At 44.4% G+C, this 18,679-nt stretch overlaps 1 pseudogene across 1 annotated transcript; it reads right to left on the bottom strand.

Moving 5' to 3' along the window:
* Nucleotides 1–1,261: 1,261 nt before the first annotated feature.
* LOC146760290 (hydroxysteroid dehydrogenase-like protein 2) lies at nt 1,262–14,117 on the bottom strand (annotated as a pseudogene). The gene is made up of 12 exons (XR_014947392.1): nt 14,021–14,117; nt 12,078–12,241; nt 11,562–11,660; nt 11,314–11,428; nt 10,688–10,791; nt 9,778–9,876; nt 7,906–8,100; nt 3,592–3,677; nt 3,090–3,105; nt 2,559–2,705; nt 1,873–2,001; nt 1,262–1,496 (listed from the first exon to the last, which is right to left on the bottom strand). The product of XR_014947392.1 is annotated as a hydroxysteroid dehydrogenase-like protein 2 (transcript).
* Nucleotides 14,118–18,679: the final 4,562 nt, after the last annotated feature.

Raw genomic sequence — 18,679 nt, forward strand, 5'->3', positions numbered from 1 at the left:
ATTTTTCCCCACTCTCAGTTCTCAGGAGGGTCACCGGCTGAGGAACTGGCAAAACTCTTTTCCCATTTTGTTTTCAACCTTTACCTTTTGTCAGCTCACTCTGCATCTTCTAGATCCCAGCCACCCCCAGTTTCCAAACACACCACCTTCTCACCCATCCTCTGCTCATACATGAGGTACCGCCAGCTGATGTTTATTCAGCTCAGAGAACAGCAGCGTATCTAACGGTCTTTAGTTATTAACACAAAAATCTTACCATGTGCTCACACCAAGACAATCTGGTACCATCACCCTTTCAGGTCATGCAGCAAAGCACTTGTTTGACTGCTTTTGAAAGATTCTTTTTCTTGCACTATCCCCTCAATACTCTTCATCTTATCTAGATGAGAACAAGCCACATCTGCTTACATCTCCTTCCAGATGTAACAGCCCTGGCAATCCTAAGGCATACTTCCTGATTGCACTGCTGCAACCAGCATTACACATACAGTATTGCATAATGTAGCCAAGTGTGGGAACAACCACACAGCCACAGGCAAGCTGTCACCTCAAAAGGAAAGTTCGTTCATGTTTTTCATGGCGCTGGGACTGCAGAGTGCATAAGTGAATTCAACATTCTCTGTATTATTACCAGAATTCAACAGGGATGGAACCTTTACAGCACAAATAATTTTGTTTGAGCACAGGCTTTGAAGACTATAAACTATTTGACCATTGCACGAGTTAGAAAATAAATTCTAAGTCTTGAAATATTCTCTACATACTTAGGAGTAAAATGCCCTACATTTTGAGCAGTTCTGTTGGCAACACTGTGAGGTTGCTACCTCTGGCTTTGCATGTGCTCTTGAACCAGGAGGAGGATCTGTGCTCTTGTCCCCTTAGAGAGCATTTGTGCTTTTTCTCATGAGTTTCCATTCTTTCCATGCTAAAGAGGGAAGGTGATGTGCCTGTAAACATGTTGTAGTTTAAACCTTCTGGTGCTGCACGCAGGTGCTGTGGGAGGGATTACCTTGTTTGTGGCAGTCTGGGCTGGGGGTGTGTTTGTGTGAAGATCTGCAAGGTGATATTTGCTCCTCCCAGACTTCTTATGGGACATGCACGCATGCAAGCAAATATGTAAAAGAAAATCCACTTCAGGTGTGTTGCATTGCTCCAAAGGAGTGTAAGAAAGGAAAACACCAGTTACATAATAGAAGTATTCTCAAGAAGGAATTGTTTAATCACAAACACCTTTCAGTCTTAATAAAACTAAATTAGATCTTCTCTAACAGATCAGCATTTTATCCACAGTTGTTATACACACAAAAAAAGAGAAAAAAGTAGATTATCGTTTTAAAATGTAGCACTGCTATTATAAAAGAAAGGCTGGATGTTCTGCTGGTACAGCTTCTCCCTCACAGTTTAGCATTAAACTGCGTCAGCATCTTCTCTAGCTTCAATGCTACCTTTAATCCTTAATTTTCCTGACATGAAGGCCATGGTTGGCTTTAGTTTACCTAAAAAGAAGACACAGAATCATCAGGAAAAGGAAAGGAACTGGAGATTGTGATATCATATAGTAGTTACTTTGCTACCAAGTTCTACTGTAAAAGCATCAGAAAAGAGGTTCAACAGATTGACTGGATGCTTTCTGAAGCTACGCTCTGAAAAGTTCAATAGCTACTGAACAAAGCAGTAGATATTTTTATTATAAAATCATGGACTCACAGAGTGACTTACGTTGGAAGGGAATTTAAAGGCCATGCACTTCCAGCTACAGCTCATCCAATTCCAAGACCACAAAGAGAGGTGAGCCTGTCAGCTCATCCATCAGCAAGATGTTTCCTGCCACCAGTAGCTGCCTCAGTTCTGCCAAACCCGTTTGTTACTCACCAGTGAACATCTTCACAAAGTCGCCACTCGACATGCTCATCACAACATCAGCTGCTGCAGGAGGCTTCCCAAACCCAGCACTCCCACTGCTGGTTTTCAGGTCAAGGTACCAAGTGCCTCCTTCATCACCTGAGTGGAACAGGGAGAACCTGTGGCAGCACCACAAGGACTGATGTGCCCTGCCCTTTGCTACCCCCGCCTGCTTTTCTCTCCCATCTTCGTGCTAGACGTGCTGGAGGTGCTGTGCCAGAAGCTGCCCCGCGCTCTCTGTGCAGACAAGGTCAGCCCCAGCAGATGCCCCACAGTGCCACAGTGTCAGGGGACAAGGCAGTGGCTGCTGGTGGAGCTGGAGGCAGCAGGGGTTTGGAACAGAACTACCATGCTGACCCTGTGCAGCACGGCCAGCAGGGTGACACAGCAGAAATGAAACACCAGGAAAACACACCACAGTCCCCAAAAGAGCAGCACATGCTGCTGATGCAGAAAGCATCTCCCTGTGACAACAGCAGCAGGGTAAATCCCACATGTGCTGAAGTTGGCTCTGAAAGGCAGCATCTTACAGAGCACACCCAAAGATGTCCCTGTTCCTAGACCAGTTATAAAAGACAAGTATTTACATGTGAAAATACAGACTGACTCTTGCTAGGAAAGTGAGCATTTGAGAATTTTACAAGTGATGGTCTTACCTGACAATTCAAACTGAAAGACGCCCTGCGTGGATTTCACTGTTTCTTTATTGAGTTCTCCCTGAATAACTCTGAATGTTTCTGCAACAGGCCCCGCTGAAGCTGATTCTTTATTAAGCTTGGCTCCACCTGATGCCTGTGAAGCACCTAAAAGAAACAGATGGATTCTCTGTAAAATGCTGGAACGCTCTATCTCACTTATCTTTCTAAGAATATATATGTTTTCAGCAGTTCTTCTGCAAAAGCTTCTAAGGTGTGAATCAATTCACTACTTTAATCAGCAACTTTCTACACTGCAGTGAATGTGCTCATTTAACATTAAGAAAGAGCATTTGCAATTTATAAGGCATGTAATGCTTAGCAGCCCCTAAAAGCCATGCAGAAGGTCAGTGTATCAGGAAATAATTATTCTACTCAGTGAATTGCTACTGTGTTGGAGATCTGGGCAGTTGGCAGTATCAGTTCCTGGCAGAAAAGTCTAAGTGCGCACTCACAAATAGTATTTTCAAGGGAACTGGGCTCTTTTCAAACTTAGCCTCTTTCTTTCCTATATTTGTTTTGGCACTCCTATAAAACATATTCAGTATTCCTATTTGCCCTCCAATAGAAACATCACTATTCTGAAAAAGTGAACCTGATGCTTTTGTAAAAAAACAACTTCTCTATTTCATCTTGTAGACATTCACATCATGTACGACTGTGAGAACTTCATGTAGGAATAGAAGCTTCTCAAGTTCTCACACTGCAAGAAAGATGTAACACTCCTGCAAAATATGCTGATTGCTTGTGATTTTTTTACAGCAATATTTACTCATAATCTTCATGCCACTTAACTCTGGTGGTAAAAAGCAAAAAGGTTGTTCAAAACAAGGTGCTGATTATGAACTGTGAAAGTTGCAGACACTAAAGTCACTTCCATAAATCAAACAGCCCAAATACAAGAGATTTTGCCACATAGCTTGAATGTAGTCCAAAAGTAACTTGAAATAGAGGAGGCATTCATTATCATCACAAATAATCGACATGTACATGCAGAGGTTGCCCTTCCACGGCCTTCTGATTATGTGGCTGTCATGTCAGTTTCAGCATCCAAGAAGAAGTCAGGCATCAGGGGGTGACCTAAAGGGGAGTTGAACAATAACAGTAAGCCCAAGTAAGGGTGAACAGCACAAACAGGAATCCATTCTGAAGGCAACAGCACCTCAATTTACCAGTAAATGAACTACAGGTTGAAAGAAGACGAGGTGACATGTTTAGGTTCTGGTACATTTAAAATCAGACCCAGAAGCCTCTTACAGATTCAGTCAGAAACATCTGAAGATGAAGAAACACTATCTCACTATTTGGTAAATAGTAATACATGCACTTGTGGTGCAGGTCTGTTACCTCGGTCTGGTAACCTGGAAAGTCAAGTCCCTTTGTGAATGTGTATCGACGGCCCCGACCAAGTCACAGCTGCTTGTTACACCAATATGGTGAGCTGTAAAATGGCGTTTATTGGAATGTGAGGGTCCCTTATATAGGTATCCAGTTTCATCCTTATCTTTTTTACATATGCATGACCCAGCAGGGGAGGGCCTATCACGTTACATCCCGAGGGTCCGATTTCGCCTAATACAACATCTCCCTCTCCCCATGCTTAACAAAACCATGCCCCGTTACAATGCAAGCGCCGATCCTAATCCTAATATATAAAAGTGTTAGTACTTATATAATTTTTTGTGGTGAGTTATTTAAAAAGTGACGTAAACATGCAGAGGTATGTGGTGCAGTGTCTAACAATGTTAGTGGTGTTCTAATCAATATGTCCAAGGCATCTTTGGTTATATTATACAGTTCATCCTTCTGCTCAAAGCTTCTCATATATCTGCTGGAACTCCATTTTCTCATTCAAAGTCCTTGCACCTGTGCCTCTTGAGCCAGCAGCAGGAAATCTATTGCAGCTTTTTTCTGTAAAACAGCATGCCTGAAAGAAAAGTACTCAGATTTCGATTAGTTTTCTGTTTTTCCCAGACCGCCCTTTTGGGTGATCACTGCATCAGGTTTTATTCTTCTTGACGGGACCCATAAAATTTTTCCGATTCTCTTTCCTTTACTGTGGCATAACCTCTTCGTTCAAAATGATTGATTGCATAATGTGCTGTGCCAATACTTCTGCCTGCTGGGCTATCAGGATCCTACCTCTGTGACCCTCCCACTCCCCAAGGACACGTATCTTGTCCTTCAGGAGACGGTTGGCCCTTTCCACAATGCTTGTCCCTGGGAATTCCCAGGGATGCCTGTTGAATGAGATATTCCCCAATGCTCCTTGAGTAGATCTCGAGATGAAGCACGAGCCATTGTCTGTCTTGATGTGTCGCAGCACACCAAGGACCACGATGGCAGTGGCCCAGTGTCGCTGAGCTGCAGGGGACTTAAATGTTAACATAACCATCACTCAATCAAAACCTTCACTGATAATACACTAAACAGAAGATTACATGTAACGTCATAATTTTTGAGTTGACATATACACACTCATTCCAGCATTCATTTTAGACAATTCTATAAATGGAAATTTCTAAGCTAATGTATTATTACTTATCGATAACTATGAGGTGGCAAACCACCAAAAGGAGAGAGAAGGAATACAATAGTGATGGATGCGATAGGCAGTGCCTGCAGGGCGTCCCCTGCTTCAAAATGCACTTTGCCTTTCTCACCCATCACAGATTTTCTCCTGTTTTAATTCTTGCTAGAGATTGCAAGGTTTTTTCAAATGTGCTCCATATATGCATGGCCAGTGCATGATACAGAGCCCAGATGAAACACCTGTTCTTAAAAGATAACAAACCACTATATTAGATCTCTCTACAATACAAACTACTCAGAAAAGTTATTAACAGCTATAGTCACTTATTTCTATCGTTACTTGCTTCACCCTTAGCTTTCTTCTTTTTTCTTTTAATTGGTAAGCTTTTTCTTGTTGACCTACTCCTACTATAGTTACAAAAATCATCTATGGGTAGTATAGTAATTCTTGATGCAGTATAGAGTGAGATGCACTTGTAACTGTCAGAAAACAAATATCTTTGCACTGCTGTGTGCACATTGCATTCAGCCCACTACGGGCAAAACTCATCCTGGGATCTTCAGGACCTGCTCTAGTACGGCTGCCACCGTTCCATCCAACTCCACCACCACAATTCCCCCTCCATACAATTTCAAGCTCCATCAACAAATTTGTCCAAGTCCCTACCCTAGTCCCCTAAATGTGTATATTATTGGGAGAAAATGAAGACATTCTTGCTCCGACTAGCAAGAGATACTTCTAATGTCGTGCTTTTGTCCCCATTCAGAAGTAACGATTTGTTTACTTTCACAAGCGGCGGAGCCGAGGGAGGGGGGGGGGTAAGCAGTGAAGGGGGGGCAGCGCGGGGGTTTGCGTTCTCTTGCTGGCACTTAAACTTCTCTGGTTAGAGCAGATCACATTCAATATTTTAACTCACTGTTCTTCTGTAACCTTTTGCTGTTTTTTGTTTTTCATAATTCCACAACTCGTACCCTCAATTACACTTCCATGTAACATTAATAATTCCACTTCCATATCGCATTCATGTTTACACATTCCTATTACATTAACAGTTCCATACACCATTTGCATTTATACTTTCATATACCATAAACATTTAACAATCACAAAGAGAGTGACAATAATCAATACAGTTAATAATCAATACAGTTTATCCTAAGTATTCTTCCTCTCCTCCAAGTTGTCAGCAGGAGTTTAACTGACTCCAGCTCGGGCTGCCGTGGCTCGCTCGACAGCTGGACTTGTTTCTGCTTCAGAGGCTCCACTCGAGCCCGGGGCCCCCTGACCGGGCCCCCAATTAACGATAAAAAGGAATGCCTCCCTTATCTTTGACCAATCCGAGACTTGGTCGCTCTTGTTCTCCCCTCTCCCTCCCCCCAGGTAGAGCTGGACCAGTAGCCCACCCACTTGGGGAAGGGTTATGATGATTAGGAACGCCTCTGCCTCCGCCCCCGCTGATGCGGATTGGCTTCCATCTTGGTTAGTCTTATCCACCCCGCCCCCCGGGGCGGAACCACACCCACAACACATCCCATCTCGAGGAAGGGACCCATCCTCCCGCCCCTGCTCACTCCCCTTCCCCACCCCCAAGGATGGGCGAAGGAACGCAGGTTGCTTTGGATACCGTGATGGGGCCTCCGAGGAAGGCTTCTGCTGGTCAAGAGATAAGGATGTGGAATGTGTGGAATGCTGCTGGACGGGGCCATCTGCTTGTTGTTCTACCGGAGTGATGGGTGCGGTCGGGATGGCTCGCGCCACCTTGTCTTTGTCTTTCAAATCCTCACATCTGCAAGAGAAAAAGCCTCCCGACCCACATTCCGCCGTCCCAACCTGAGTTTCAGTCTTCCCCTCTTTCCGAGCCGCTTTCAATGCCCGTAGCACCAATGCCCACGTTTTGAGCTCAGAAGCTTTTTGCTCATTCATTGCGCGCTCAAAGAGCGAAAAAGTTAAAGAGTCCCACTTATTGTGATCCAAAATCACCCGAGGAGAGGAAAGCTCCCTCTCCTTTTCAAGACAACTAATGACGACTGCAATGTCCTTCTTAGAAGGCGTAGCTTTCCTACCATAGTAGGTTTTGCAAAGTTGCAATACTACTCTAATGACGGAATACATTTACCCAGAGACCTGAAGTCTTCCTGGTCTTCTACGAACTATCGGCCGTAGGATAGGCGCAGCGCTGCATTCCCCTTTGCACCCCACCGAGAGTGCTTCCACGGGCTCGAACCGTGGATACCGCGTCCGTCAGCGCGGTTTTAGCCGTCGCACACTCACCTCCAGGACTTTGCCTCACACGGGGCACCATTTGTTACCTCGGTCTGGTAACCTGGAAAGTCAAGTCCCTTTGTGAATGTGTATCGACGGCCCCGACCAAGTCACAGCTGCTTGTTACACCAATATGGTGAGCTGTAAAATGGCGTTTATTGGAATGTGAGGGTCCCTTATATAGGTATCCAGTTTCATCCTTATCTTTTTTACATATGCATGACCCAGCAGGGGAGGGCCTATCACGTTACATCCCGAGGGTCCGATTTCGCCTAATACAACACAGGTCTATTTTCTTTTTGCTAATGGGTTTAAAATATATATATATATATATAAATATATTTATATAGGCATTGATTATTAGAGCCTCAGTGGACTATTATGTGCTTTCCCAGAATCCACATTCTCAAACGTGAGGCAAAGCATCTTTTGACTGAGTCAAAGGAATATATCCATATTCCCCATATGGCCTTCCTTCCTTCGCAAACTTCTCATTTTAAAGATCTCTTTTACCTGGTGCAATTGCATAGACATCAAAATCCTTAACGCCTTCTTCTCTCAGTAGAACTTCATCAATAATGAAGTTTCCAGTGAAAGTTTTCGGCTTTGTTAAAATGCAATATGCAGCATCTGCAATTATGTCTGTTTTTCTGCACTGCTTCTCTATTCCGGATCCTCCCAGCATATCCATAGCAGCTGTATGTATGGCTGGAAAATTCAGAGGACAGGAAATTACAAGTTTAACACTAATGACATCACATACTCATCTCTTTGGCAAATGCATAAACTTTATTCTCCTCTCACATGAAAGTAAATCATGAGAAGACTAAACTGTGAAATACCATCAACCAGCGAAGAATGGTCAACCAGCAAACAATCCTCAAAGTGTAAAGATTCCCTTACTTGAAAAGTATTAAAGGAACCAAAAGAGGAATAAAGGGAAGAACTCCTTGTAATATTCATATTATTCAATGCTTCTATCAATACTTTCCACACAAAGACTTCCTCTGGCTTTATTCAGGACATGAAAAACTAACAGGACAACTATCTTTCTCAAAGTGAATGTGCATCAGCAATTAACATTTTCTGCAGCCATTACCATACTGAAAATCTCAATTTTAGCCCCACAATAACTTGTGAGATAACAAAGTGACTCTAAGTTAAAGATGAGAAACCCAATAGCACAAACTCAAACTTTTCCTGGCTTATGCTCCTCTACTTTCACATTACAGCCAATTATTATTGTTCTAAATATAGCAAAACTATGGGCAAAGACTGATATGAAAAACCATCTACTGTCCTGCAATCTGCACATCCTTCCATCTATTTCATACAAAGTGCTGCTGGTTTTCCATTAATTCATACATACAGCATCTTCCACTTTGACCCTGCAGTACCTCTACTACTCATTCACACTCTTACATCCTTTTGGCAGGCTACCTCTTTCACTTTTAGTTAAATCGAGAGCTCGTAACATCTCACTATCAGCATATTTTCTTGTTTCAAGGAGCTGGATGAACCAATAGAACCATACTAGCACAGTGTCAATCTCCAGCATTGAAGCTGATCACATATATATGATGTTCTTTAAATTAAAAACTTTGTAATTGTAATGTAGATACTACAGAAGTCACCTCTCTCACTCTCTAAAGTAGTTAACTTTTGTTTTGGCAGATAAACCTTTCAAAACAACATTTTTCTTCCTAGACTGAACATTACAAACTTTTATACTTCAGAACATGAACAGTTTTCATCAAGGAAACACTGATACATACAAATTTTGAAAGCTCACTTACTGCTTCTAATGCTTTCAAGACACTGGTCTCTTTGTTCAGCAGCTACCAAACCTTCAACAGCAGCCCTGGTCCTCACTGACCCATGGACAATAAACTGGAGCTAGTATAAGATGGGCACACCAAGTTATTTTTCTGCTATGCGGCCCTTCAGTGTGCTGTGACTTGCAAGAAGTGTTGGATGGTTGTGTGAAAAAGCAATTGATTTCCCACTCAGCCAAAACTTTTTTTTTTTTTTTACATCTACAGAGGTACATATCTTGTCAGCTTCATCTATTTCCTGGCAATCTAACTAGCTGGGGATTCTAAATATTAACATAAATGTCCAATACTACTCAGGGATGGTGTGCAAACCAAAGTTTGAGTCATGTTGAAAGGAGCAGTGACAAGACAGGAGAAAAAGAGGAATGTGCTCAGGCTGAAGGTAAGTTTAAGTGAAAACAGGAAGGCAACAGTGAGAACTAGGAAAGAAAGCCAATACCCACACAACATCTTTGATCACAAAAAAATACACAGAAGTGCTCGGTGTCCTGAATCAGTCCTAAATAAGACCACCTGTATAGGACAAAACACAACAATTCAAAATAATCACCTGTTTTAGGCCATAAAGCATTGACAGCAACTTCTCCTTTAAATTCTTCTGCCATTCCCAAGACACACATGGACATGCCATATTTACAAATTGTGTAGGCTACAAAAAGCACACAAAAATCCCATATTTAGTAGGATACATATTTAGTCTACACATAGAATTTTATTTTTGAAGGATGTAAGTCACGGAAAAATCAACTTTCTGGGGTCAGAGCATCATCTTCCTACAGTACAGAAACTCTCCCAGCTCCTACCACCCCCTTCAGATACAAACTGACCCTTTTACATGAGTATTGAATTGGGGAGGGAAAAAAAAAAAGGAAAAAAGCACGTTGTAAATCCTTTTTGTATACTCTGAGAAGGGGATGTTGCGGAGAAGGAACATGGACTTGCAAGAGGAGTTTAACCATGTTCCAAGTGTTGAAGTTTAAAAGATAATCCACAGGTTTAAGATGAGCAACATATGTTCTAGCCCAAAGACGCAATTGGGGCCTCCTTCACTCCTCAAAGATAATTTCTATTTAAAAAGACAGCAATGAGCTTTATCGCTATCAAATCAAATGTGGAAGCATAGAGAAAAAAAGATTTTGCCTTCCTATCTCTATTGGGAATAGAAAACATGGTGTAGTATTAAGAAATCCTATGAAAAACTCTTAACTCTTACCTGCAGAACCTTCTTGGAAATATAAAGGCCACGCTAGGGGCATGAGATTTGTACTGTGTTTTATCAGAAAACAATTTTCTTTCACCTTTTCTTTCAGTGCAAAACACTCTGAGGAACCATTCCTGTCAGTCTCTTGTGAGCACTAAAAACACAATATCTGGAATTCTTGGCTGGCGCTCCTGCACACGTCATTAGTTACTCACACATTTCTCAACACATAACAGCAAAGGCAATGGATGCTACTTACCACAGTGATTTTTGAACCACGTGGGTTTCATATTCAGAGGTGGGCTGAGGTTCAGGATATGGGGGTTCTTACTTTTCCGTAAGTGGGGAAGGCACGCTTTAGACCTGGAAGAGAGGAATCAAGCAAGACAGTCATCTCTTATTTTACAGAACATTTACCACTACAGCAGAGCAGTAGTTTCACTTTCACAAAGGTCCAATGGTGAGCTGAAACCCTTCCCTTGTAGTCAAGTATTTAACTGATGAAAAGAACAGAAAAAAACCTGTCCTATCTCACTTATCTCAGGAATAGCATTCATGTCTAACAGCTGGGCTGCATCCTCCAAGCTGTGCAGCAACTTCTACTAAAGCAGATATTCCAGATGTTCGGAAGCAATAGTCTCCTTGTAATAGTTCTGGAAAGGGAGTAAACCATGATGTGCTAACAAGCCAGATTACCAGTGTAGAGAATCATCTAGTCCCATATTTCTTACCTTCTGCTCACATATTTATCTCATTTTTAAAACCACATTTGAAAAATAATACAGTATATATGCGTTTAGTTATTATTACTCTCTGCACCAAGATCTCAGACAAACTGAGACAGCATTAAACATTTTGTCAAAATGGCTTTGCCTCAGCACTTACGTGAGGTAGGTTCCTCGTACGTTGACATCCATCATAAGATTGACCTTCTTGGTTTCTGTTTCCAAAGTGCCGGTCAAAGAGATGGCGCTTGCATTGTTCACCAAAATATCAATCCCTGGTTTTAAAGTAAGTCACCTCACATTAGCAGTGAAATAAGAAAAAACAGGAGTAAAGCAGGTTAGGCTGTTCTTTCCTCTTCTTCTTCATTGAATAATCTGCTTGGTAGACTCCCCTGCCCCTCAGCATACCTCCAAATGTCTTCACAGCTTTCTCCACGGCGCTGATAATTTGCTCTTCTTGCCTCACATTAACGATGCATGGCAATGCCTTTCCTCCAGCTGCTTCAACTGCGTGATTAGAAAAAAGCACACTTAGAATTTGTCTCTCAGACTGCACAAACTGACTACTGAGATTTTCTCATTCAGTGAATGCATTAAAAATTACACCTTTCAAACTCTGACACTTTCACATACTGCATAATGAATAGGGATGCCACAACAAAATCCTAACACTGAGAATGTACATGGCTCACCACACATGTTAATTAACATAACATTTTTACCTTTATGCACATGTGTATTCATTAACATCAAACTTCAATACCTCACAGAATTCCTGGGAGGCAGGAGAAGCACTTGGGCTCATTCTTTTAAAGCTGAATGGGAGCTAGGAGAGTCAGAGCAGTTTCCCACTCATACGCAAGAACTAAGCAATGACACACACACACAGCCCACAGTCTGAAGCCCACCCTGATTACAACTTACTCTCTTCTGCAGATGTGTAGATAGTCCCAGATAGTTTAGGATGGGGCTCTGCTGTCTTGGCAGCGATCACAATGTTTGCACCATCCCTGGCAGCCTTCAGAGCAATGGCTTTGCCAATTCCCCGGCTCGCACCAGTGATGAAGAGCGTGCAGCCTGCTAGTTTCCTGAAGATGTGAAGGAAGTAGAGGGGAAACAAGAGGGGGAACAAAGCAAAATCTGGAACTCAGTGACTTCTTGCAGTCTTTGGGGACAAAAACAATCACTGCAGTCTTAGCAAGAGGCAACTGCCTTCAACATTTTACAAGGAAATCAGACCCAAAATACAGAATAAATGGATAAAGCTACAGAAAAGCCTTTCACCACCACTGAAGACTTTTTGTACAATAATCCAAGGCTGCCCAAAACAGAACTGCTGCATTCTCCAAAAGCAGAAAAGGAGTGACCTCTAAAAACAACAAAACCAACCAATTCTAACGTTTTGATACTCAGTGCAGCTCTCTGTAATTTAATTCTTTTGGCCCTCTGAACACAGAGGACCAGTAGCTCAACACGCTGTAAAGGCAAAGTCCAGGATCACAATCCCAATGCAGGGTGCCAAAGACAAAAGCCAAAAATCAGATTTTCAAAAATGACCATGATTTTCCTTAAGGCTTTCACAGTAAAACTCAGTTTTCAAGTAACTGCATTTAACCCAATAAATCCCCACAAGTCTGTCCAACCAACCAGCAGGCTGACACAGCTGTGCAAACGACTTGTGACTGAGCCCCTGTGTACAAAGGTGTCACACAGAGTGGAAGCACCAGTGAGATAAAAAGGAACTGGGAATATTGCATGAGCATATCAGCACAGTGTGAGGAGAACCAAAGTTCACCTGCAGCTGAGACTTGCAAGGGAAGCCAGTGGCAACTTGTTTATCTGCTATAATGTGGGTAGGAAGAGCATGAACAAGGAAAAGGCGTTGCTGAGTGGCATGGGTGATTCAGTGAGAGCAGACACTGGTAGTGCCTTGCTTAGGAGCATGGTTTACCAGGACATGAGAAACTAGCCATAGATGAGAGGTAATCTTAGAACTTGGAAGGTTGGAAAAGACAATATAGTCCAACCTTCAACCCATCCCCACTATGGCCACTAAACCATGTCCTTCAGTGCCACATCTAAACCCTTCCTGAACATCACCAGGGATGGTGACTTCACCACTACCCTGGGCAGCATGTTCCAATGCATCATCAATCTCAGTAGGTAAAATCAAGCCTGGTGAACCTGATTGACTTCTGTGATAGAATGAAAGGATTTGAGGCCAAAGTGATAACAGCTGACACCATTCACATTAGCAAGGCTTTCATTACCATCTCTCAAAATACTTTTGTATCCAAGTAAATACATAATAGTCTGGATGGTTGACCAGCCTAAGGGGTAAGAGAAATGTTAACTGGACAGGTTCAGGGAGTTAGAATCATGCAGGTGGGCTCCTTTTGCAGCAGGCACGGCCGCAACCAGGGCAGCCCACAGGCTGCACCGTGGGCGCTTTCTGCACTCGTACAGGATCTCATGACTACTGCTTGCAACACACGGGAACGAATAAGGTCAACGTATGTCCCCGTTCATTAGCAGCGCAGAAATAACGCCGCAGCAGTCACTCAATTCAGATTCCACAGCACACCCACAGCCGCACTTTGCCCTCCGGATGTGCACACAGCTCGGCCTGTGAGCAAACAGCACCGAGCGGGACTCCGGGTCCGACCCAGCCGCTCCGGGGCCACCGTGCCCGGCCGCGGCCTCCACCCCGCGTCCCATCGCCCTCAAGGGGCTGCGGAGCACGCGTCTGTCCCTCCACCCGGCCCCAGCCCTGGCCCCGGCCCCGGCCCCAGCTCTGCCCCGGCAGCTCCTGTGGCTCAGAGCTCGCGGCCCCGCCGAAGGAAGGAGGAAAGCCCGGGTCGCCTTACCCAGTGTTTGGCAGCATGGCGGCACGGCCATGGGGCGGCTGTCGGCTCGGCACGGGACGCGCTCCCCGCTCACACCGCCCTCCGTGCAGCCGCGGCCCGGGGAGCCGGGCGGAGCCAGGGCCGAGCGGGGCGGGATGAGGGGCGGGTGATGGAAGTATCGGGATGAGTTCCCTGCGGGAGTACACCTCGTTCAACCAAGCCAAAGCCTTGCACGTTTTCACTGGCAAAATTAAAATCGCATCTGAGATCTCGCCCTCAAGGAAAGGACTGAATGACCAAACTGAAGTGACAACTGAAATGATTTATTATTGAAACAACCTGTCCTTATAACTATCGGTCTATCCACTACCACCTCGGGCCACTATGCGGGCGCCGACATGACCCCACTGCAGGGTGCTCACTCGTCATCTTCATTGGTGCGCAGCCAGCAGCCTTCCTCTACCCAGACAGAGCTGGTGAAAGGTGGGCGCTGCGGGTCCTCCCAAGGCTCCCACTCCTCTGGCATCACCGTGACTTCATGCTGTATGTTCACCGTGAGCGATAAGGAGTGGAAAAGCAGGCTGGCCTCAGGAGCACGCTGCTCTTGCTCTCTTGGGCGCCAGGGACGTTCCTGCAGCGCTGGGTTGCTTGGCAAGCTGTCTCCCATGTAAGATGAAGCAGTGAACGACAAGGAAGTACAAATGTCTCCAGGGCTCCAGCCGCTGTTTGGTGGCAGCAGGGACGGGTCCAGAGGCTGGTTCATTCCCCAAGCTGCTGCAGCACGCATTGGCCGGCTGTGAGAGGCTCGAGCTCGGCGTCGGCTGCGGTTTCTCCTTCGGCGCTTGGGAGGCCGGGGTCCCCTGGCTGCAGCTGCCTGGGTGCCAGCTGCCGGACCCGCTGCCTGCAGGCAGCCCCTGCGGGAGCAGGAGCAGCAGCAGCAGCAGCAGCAGGAGCAGCAGCAGGGGCCCGTCTCGGCTCTCCTTCTCCGGGCAGATCTCAGCCTGCGCTGCTCGAGGAGCCGAGAGCTCTCTCCTCCGAAGTCTGGGTTCCAGTTGACGAGAGGCTGCAAAAGGCAAAGGAGAAGAGTCAGTTGTTATCACCTTGCGCTTGAAAGACAGCAAGGTACAGGAGATTTTCAATTGCTAAAGACGGACATGGGAGTGAGCAGCATCACGAGCCGATCCTTGACCACCTCTTGCAGGGTGGGAGCGTCTTTGCTCAGTCCAATTGAAGTTTGTCCTTGCAGACATTTCTGCGACAAAGCGGTTTTCGCTGTGCCACTCGGCAAGTGAAATCCTTCTGAACACCCTGGGGGTTCTGATGGGGTGTCATTGTGATGGCACGTGTTTGTGATGGGGGCTTCGGCCACTCCCAACATGGAGTCACAATGATCACCCCAAGGTGATGCCCAGCCCTTTTCACCAGAGCTGTCCTCTGTCCTTTCATCCCCAACTTGTCTCAATGCAGTGCTGCTTATAAATCAGATTATAAATCAGATATAATTCCATGGGCTTTTCTGAACTCTCATGATCTGCAAACAAGAAGAGAGCAAGAGTTTCTACTGCTTTGTCCAGTATTTAATGAAATGTTCATCTCTGATCTGTGGTTTCATCTCAGTTTAAAGCTGGTTCTTTTTTTGCCTGTTTAAATGTACAAAGTATTTGTCGAGCGAGGGTCAAATCGCAGCTTTTACAATGTTGAGTTCTGGCCATGTTTTGGATCTGTGATATCCACATTTACTGCCATTCAAACCATTCCTCAGTTCCCTTCAGCAAAACTTTGGAACAGAGCAATTAAACATGAGGCAAAGTGACAAAAAGCAAAACATAAAACACATACATAAAAATGTTATTCAACAAGTAAAGTAACTGTCATGGGTTAGCCCTCAGCTGTACCTTCAGAAATGGCCTGGAAAAGCACATTCTTTTTCAGTCAGTCAGCCTCCTTGATGATGATTCTCTTTCTTCTTATTTAGAGACTTAAAGCCATCCCTGTCTTTCCTCACATGGCTTCCTAACATTGCATCTGTGTTAGGAAAGCTGGGATTTAAATGTGATGCAGTATTTGAAATGAGGCTGGAAAAGGTGCTGCCTTCAAACCTTGGGAGGGAAGCATTACTAACAGAATATTGGCCTCTCATACCACGCATCTACAAAATGCCCGTCCTCATTTTGACTTGACATGGTGTAAGCATGAATAAGATGTGGATCTCTAAGAGAAGACGTAACTAAATCCTGCTGCAACGCCCAGCAAGGAGAACATTTTTTCTGTAATGACTGTGTATAATGACTCAAAGAGAAGACATATAACAGTATTTCTTTATGTTTTGTGGATAATACTTCTTTTGGTTTTCACCTTTTCTGCAGATAGCAAACTGCCCTCTGTTACTGTGAGATGTATGCCACCTAACTGAACATGATTTTGCTGGAGATGCATCCACAGCAGAACAAAGCTGTCTCTGGCTGCCCCTGTGTTTTTCCCTCTCCATTAAAGCAGTAGTTCATCCTGTGGGATGAAAGCTTACTGTGCTGCCCTGGGGGATAGTGATTGTGAATGGCAACTGTGTCAGGGCTGTGTCTGGCTGCTTGTGTGGTTGTACACATGTTTAGAGGGGAGAGAGGACAGGACTGTCATATCCATATATAAGCCATTATGGATTCGAGCCCAATGGAACAAGAAATTCAGTAGCAATAGACAAGGAAAAACAGAAAGATGGAATCTTTGTTTTCTGATGATGTGTTTATGCTATACTGCTTATCCAGGGATGAGCATGTGTCCTAGAGGCAGCATCATGGGAACATAGACAGGTATCCCACCACCTTCCACTCAGGTCCTCAGTGCTGTGCTGTGGGATATTGTGGGAGCTGATGGTGCTGACTATGAGGTGTACTTGATCCTTGCATTACAAACTTTCATGTGGTGCCATTCTTGGACTTTATGCTCTAAACAGACAAGGCTGAACAATGTTCCAGTCTGCTCTGCACTGGAAGGACAAACCCCACAGTGGGTGCTAAAATTCTTCTGGACATTTGCATTCCACAGGATTTTTACATGAGTGTAGAAATGCTCTGCTTATAAATCCGTTCCTCAGGTCACAGCAAATGTAAAAAAGAAGTGACTAAACAAACTTGTTGCCCTGTTATCAGAAACTGAAGAAAAACTTCAGATTCTTTTAGTGGCCGTTCCAGTTAATAAGTGAAAGAAAACCAGCTCTAAGGCCTGTGTAAAATACAGGCGCTATCTGCATGGTGCTGAAGGTAATGAACGACACTGATCGCTAACTGTACCAAGAAGAAAAGGTAAGCTCAGCCTTCAAGTCCCCACGGGCTCTGTTTCGATGACCTCTTTCATTTCATCAGCTCCACTGGCACGTTTTTTTCCCAGCCTGAGTAGGGAAAAATCCAGCTATGTGTGTGTGCCAGCAGAGGGAGCGCTCAGCACACGAGATTGAATCACGGAATATCCCGATTTGGAAAGGGCTCTCAAGGATCATAGAACCACAGAATAGTTGGGTTGGAAGGGACCTCAGGGCCCACCCAATCCCTGCCATGGGAGCGCTGCTACCCAGCAGGTCAGGTTAGAACAGGGCCATCCAACCTGGCTGACCCCTTTACTTTAACCCTTTGAGGCTGAGCTGTCAGCCCATGGTTCACCCATATTTTGCCTGGATTTTATTTATTGTGGTGGTGGCCCAAATGTGGTTTGACTCCCCACCCCCAGTTTCTTTTAAGGCTAGGGCCCCTACTTGTTCTTAGGCTTGTGGCTGGATTCTCTGACACACACTGAGAGAGCTTTACATGCATTTACTACATATTTCCTACATTTAAAGTCAATGATTGACGGGATTAACAGACTACAAGCTGTGAAAGCTGAAAGGAATGAGGGTTTATTTAAAGCAATCAGTAGATAAAGCTTATCTTTGTTATAGGTAACATTCCTTTTCCATCAGTAACTCAGTGGTGCAAATGTAAGCTGAAAAGTAGAGAAACAAAATCTGTCCCTCTCAAAGAACTAGCATAGATTTCTCACAACTTATAAGCCAATATGATAAACTGAAAAGGCTAGATTTTTTATTTCTCTACTCATTGGTGTTTCTGCACATCTCATTATTTAAAGGGACTCTTCCTTGCTCAAGTATGATGGTCTTCTGAGTTCCCAACCTGAAGTCATGGCTGTGTGGTACCCTCCTGCACCAGCTCTGCTTTGGGGTCTGGCAGTTCCTTCTGTCACTGCCTCCTGCCATTCCCACCTGGAGATTATGCTAAAGAATGGAGAGGGAACTTTGCAAATGAGTGAGGGCAGTAGCACAGCACCTCCTGAGAAAGGCTTACTTCCACAGACTTTTATTGGTGGGCTGCACACATCAGCTTGATGTTACCTTAAGGAAATGAGAAAGTGAAGAGAAGGGACAACTGCACAGTAGACAGCCAAGAAACAAAGCCATGTAGTCCCCAGAGGATTTTCTTCTCCAGTGTCAGCAAGTAGTAAGGATGAGGAAGGTGACAATAACTCTTCTTGTCAGACTTTTCCCTCTGTTGGCAAGGGAAAATGAGGAAGAAAAGTGTATGCATTTCCTCCATAGCAGAATAAAGCTTAAGCAAGGCAACCTCTGTGCAGGAAAACAAAAAAATCTTCTCTTGTATTTCCTTAATGTGAACAGTACCTTCTAGCTTTCCCCCT

This window comes from Coturnix japonica, chromosome 6 (genome assembly GCF_054131305.1).
Source record: "Coturnix japonica strain WE chromosome 6, WE-NBRP24, whole genome shotgun sequence".
In the NCBI taxonomy this organism is placed as follows: Eukaryota; Metazoa; Chordata; class Aves; order Galliformes; family Phasianidae; genus Coturnix; species Coturnix japonica.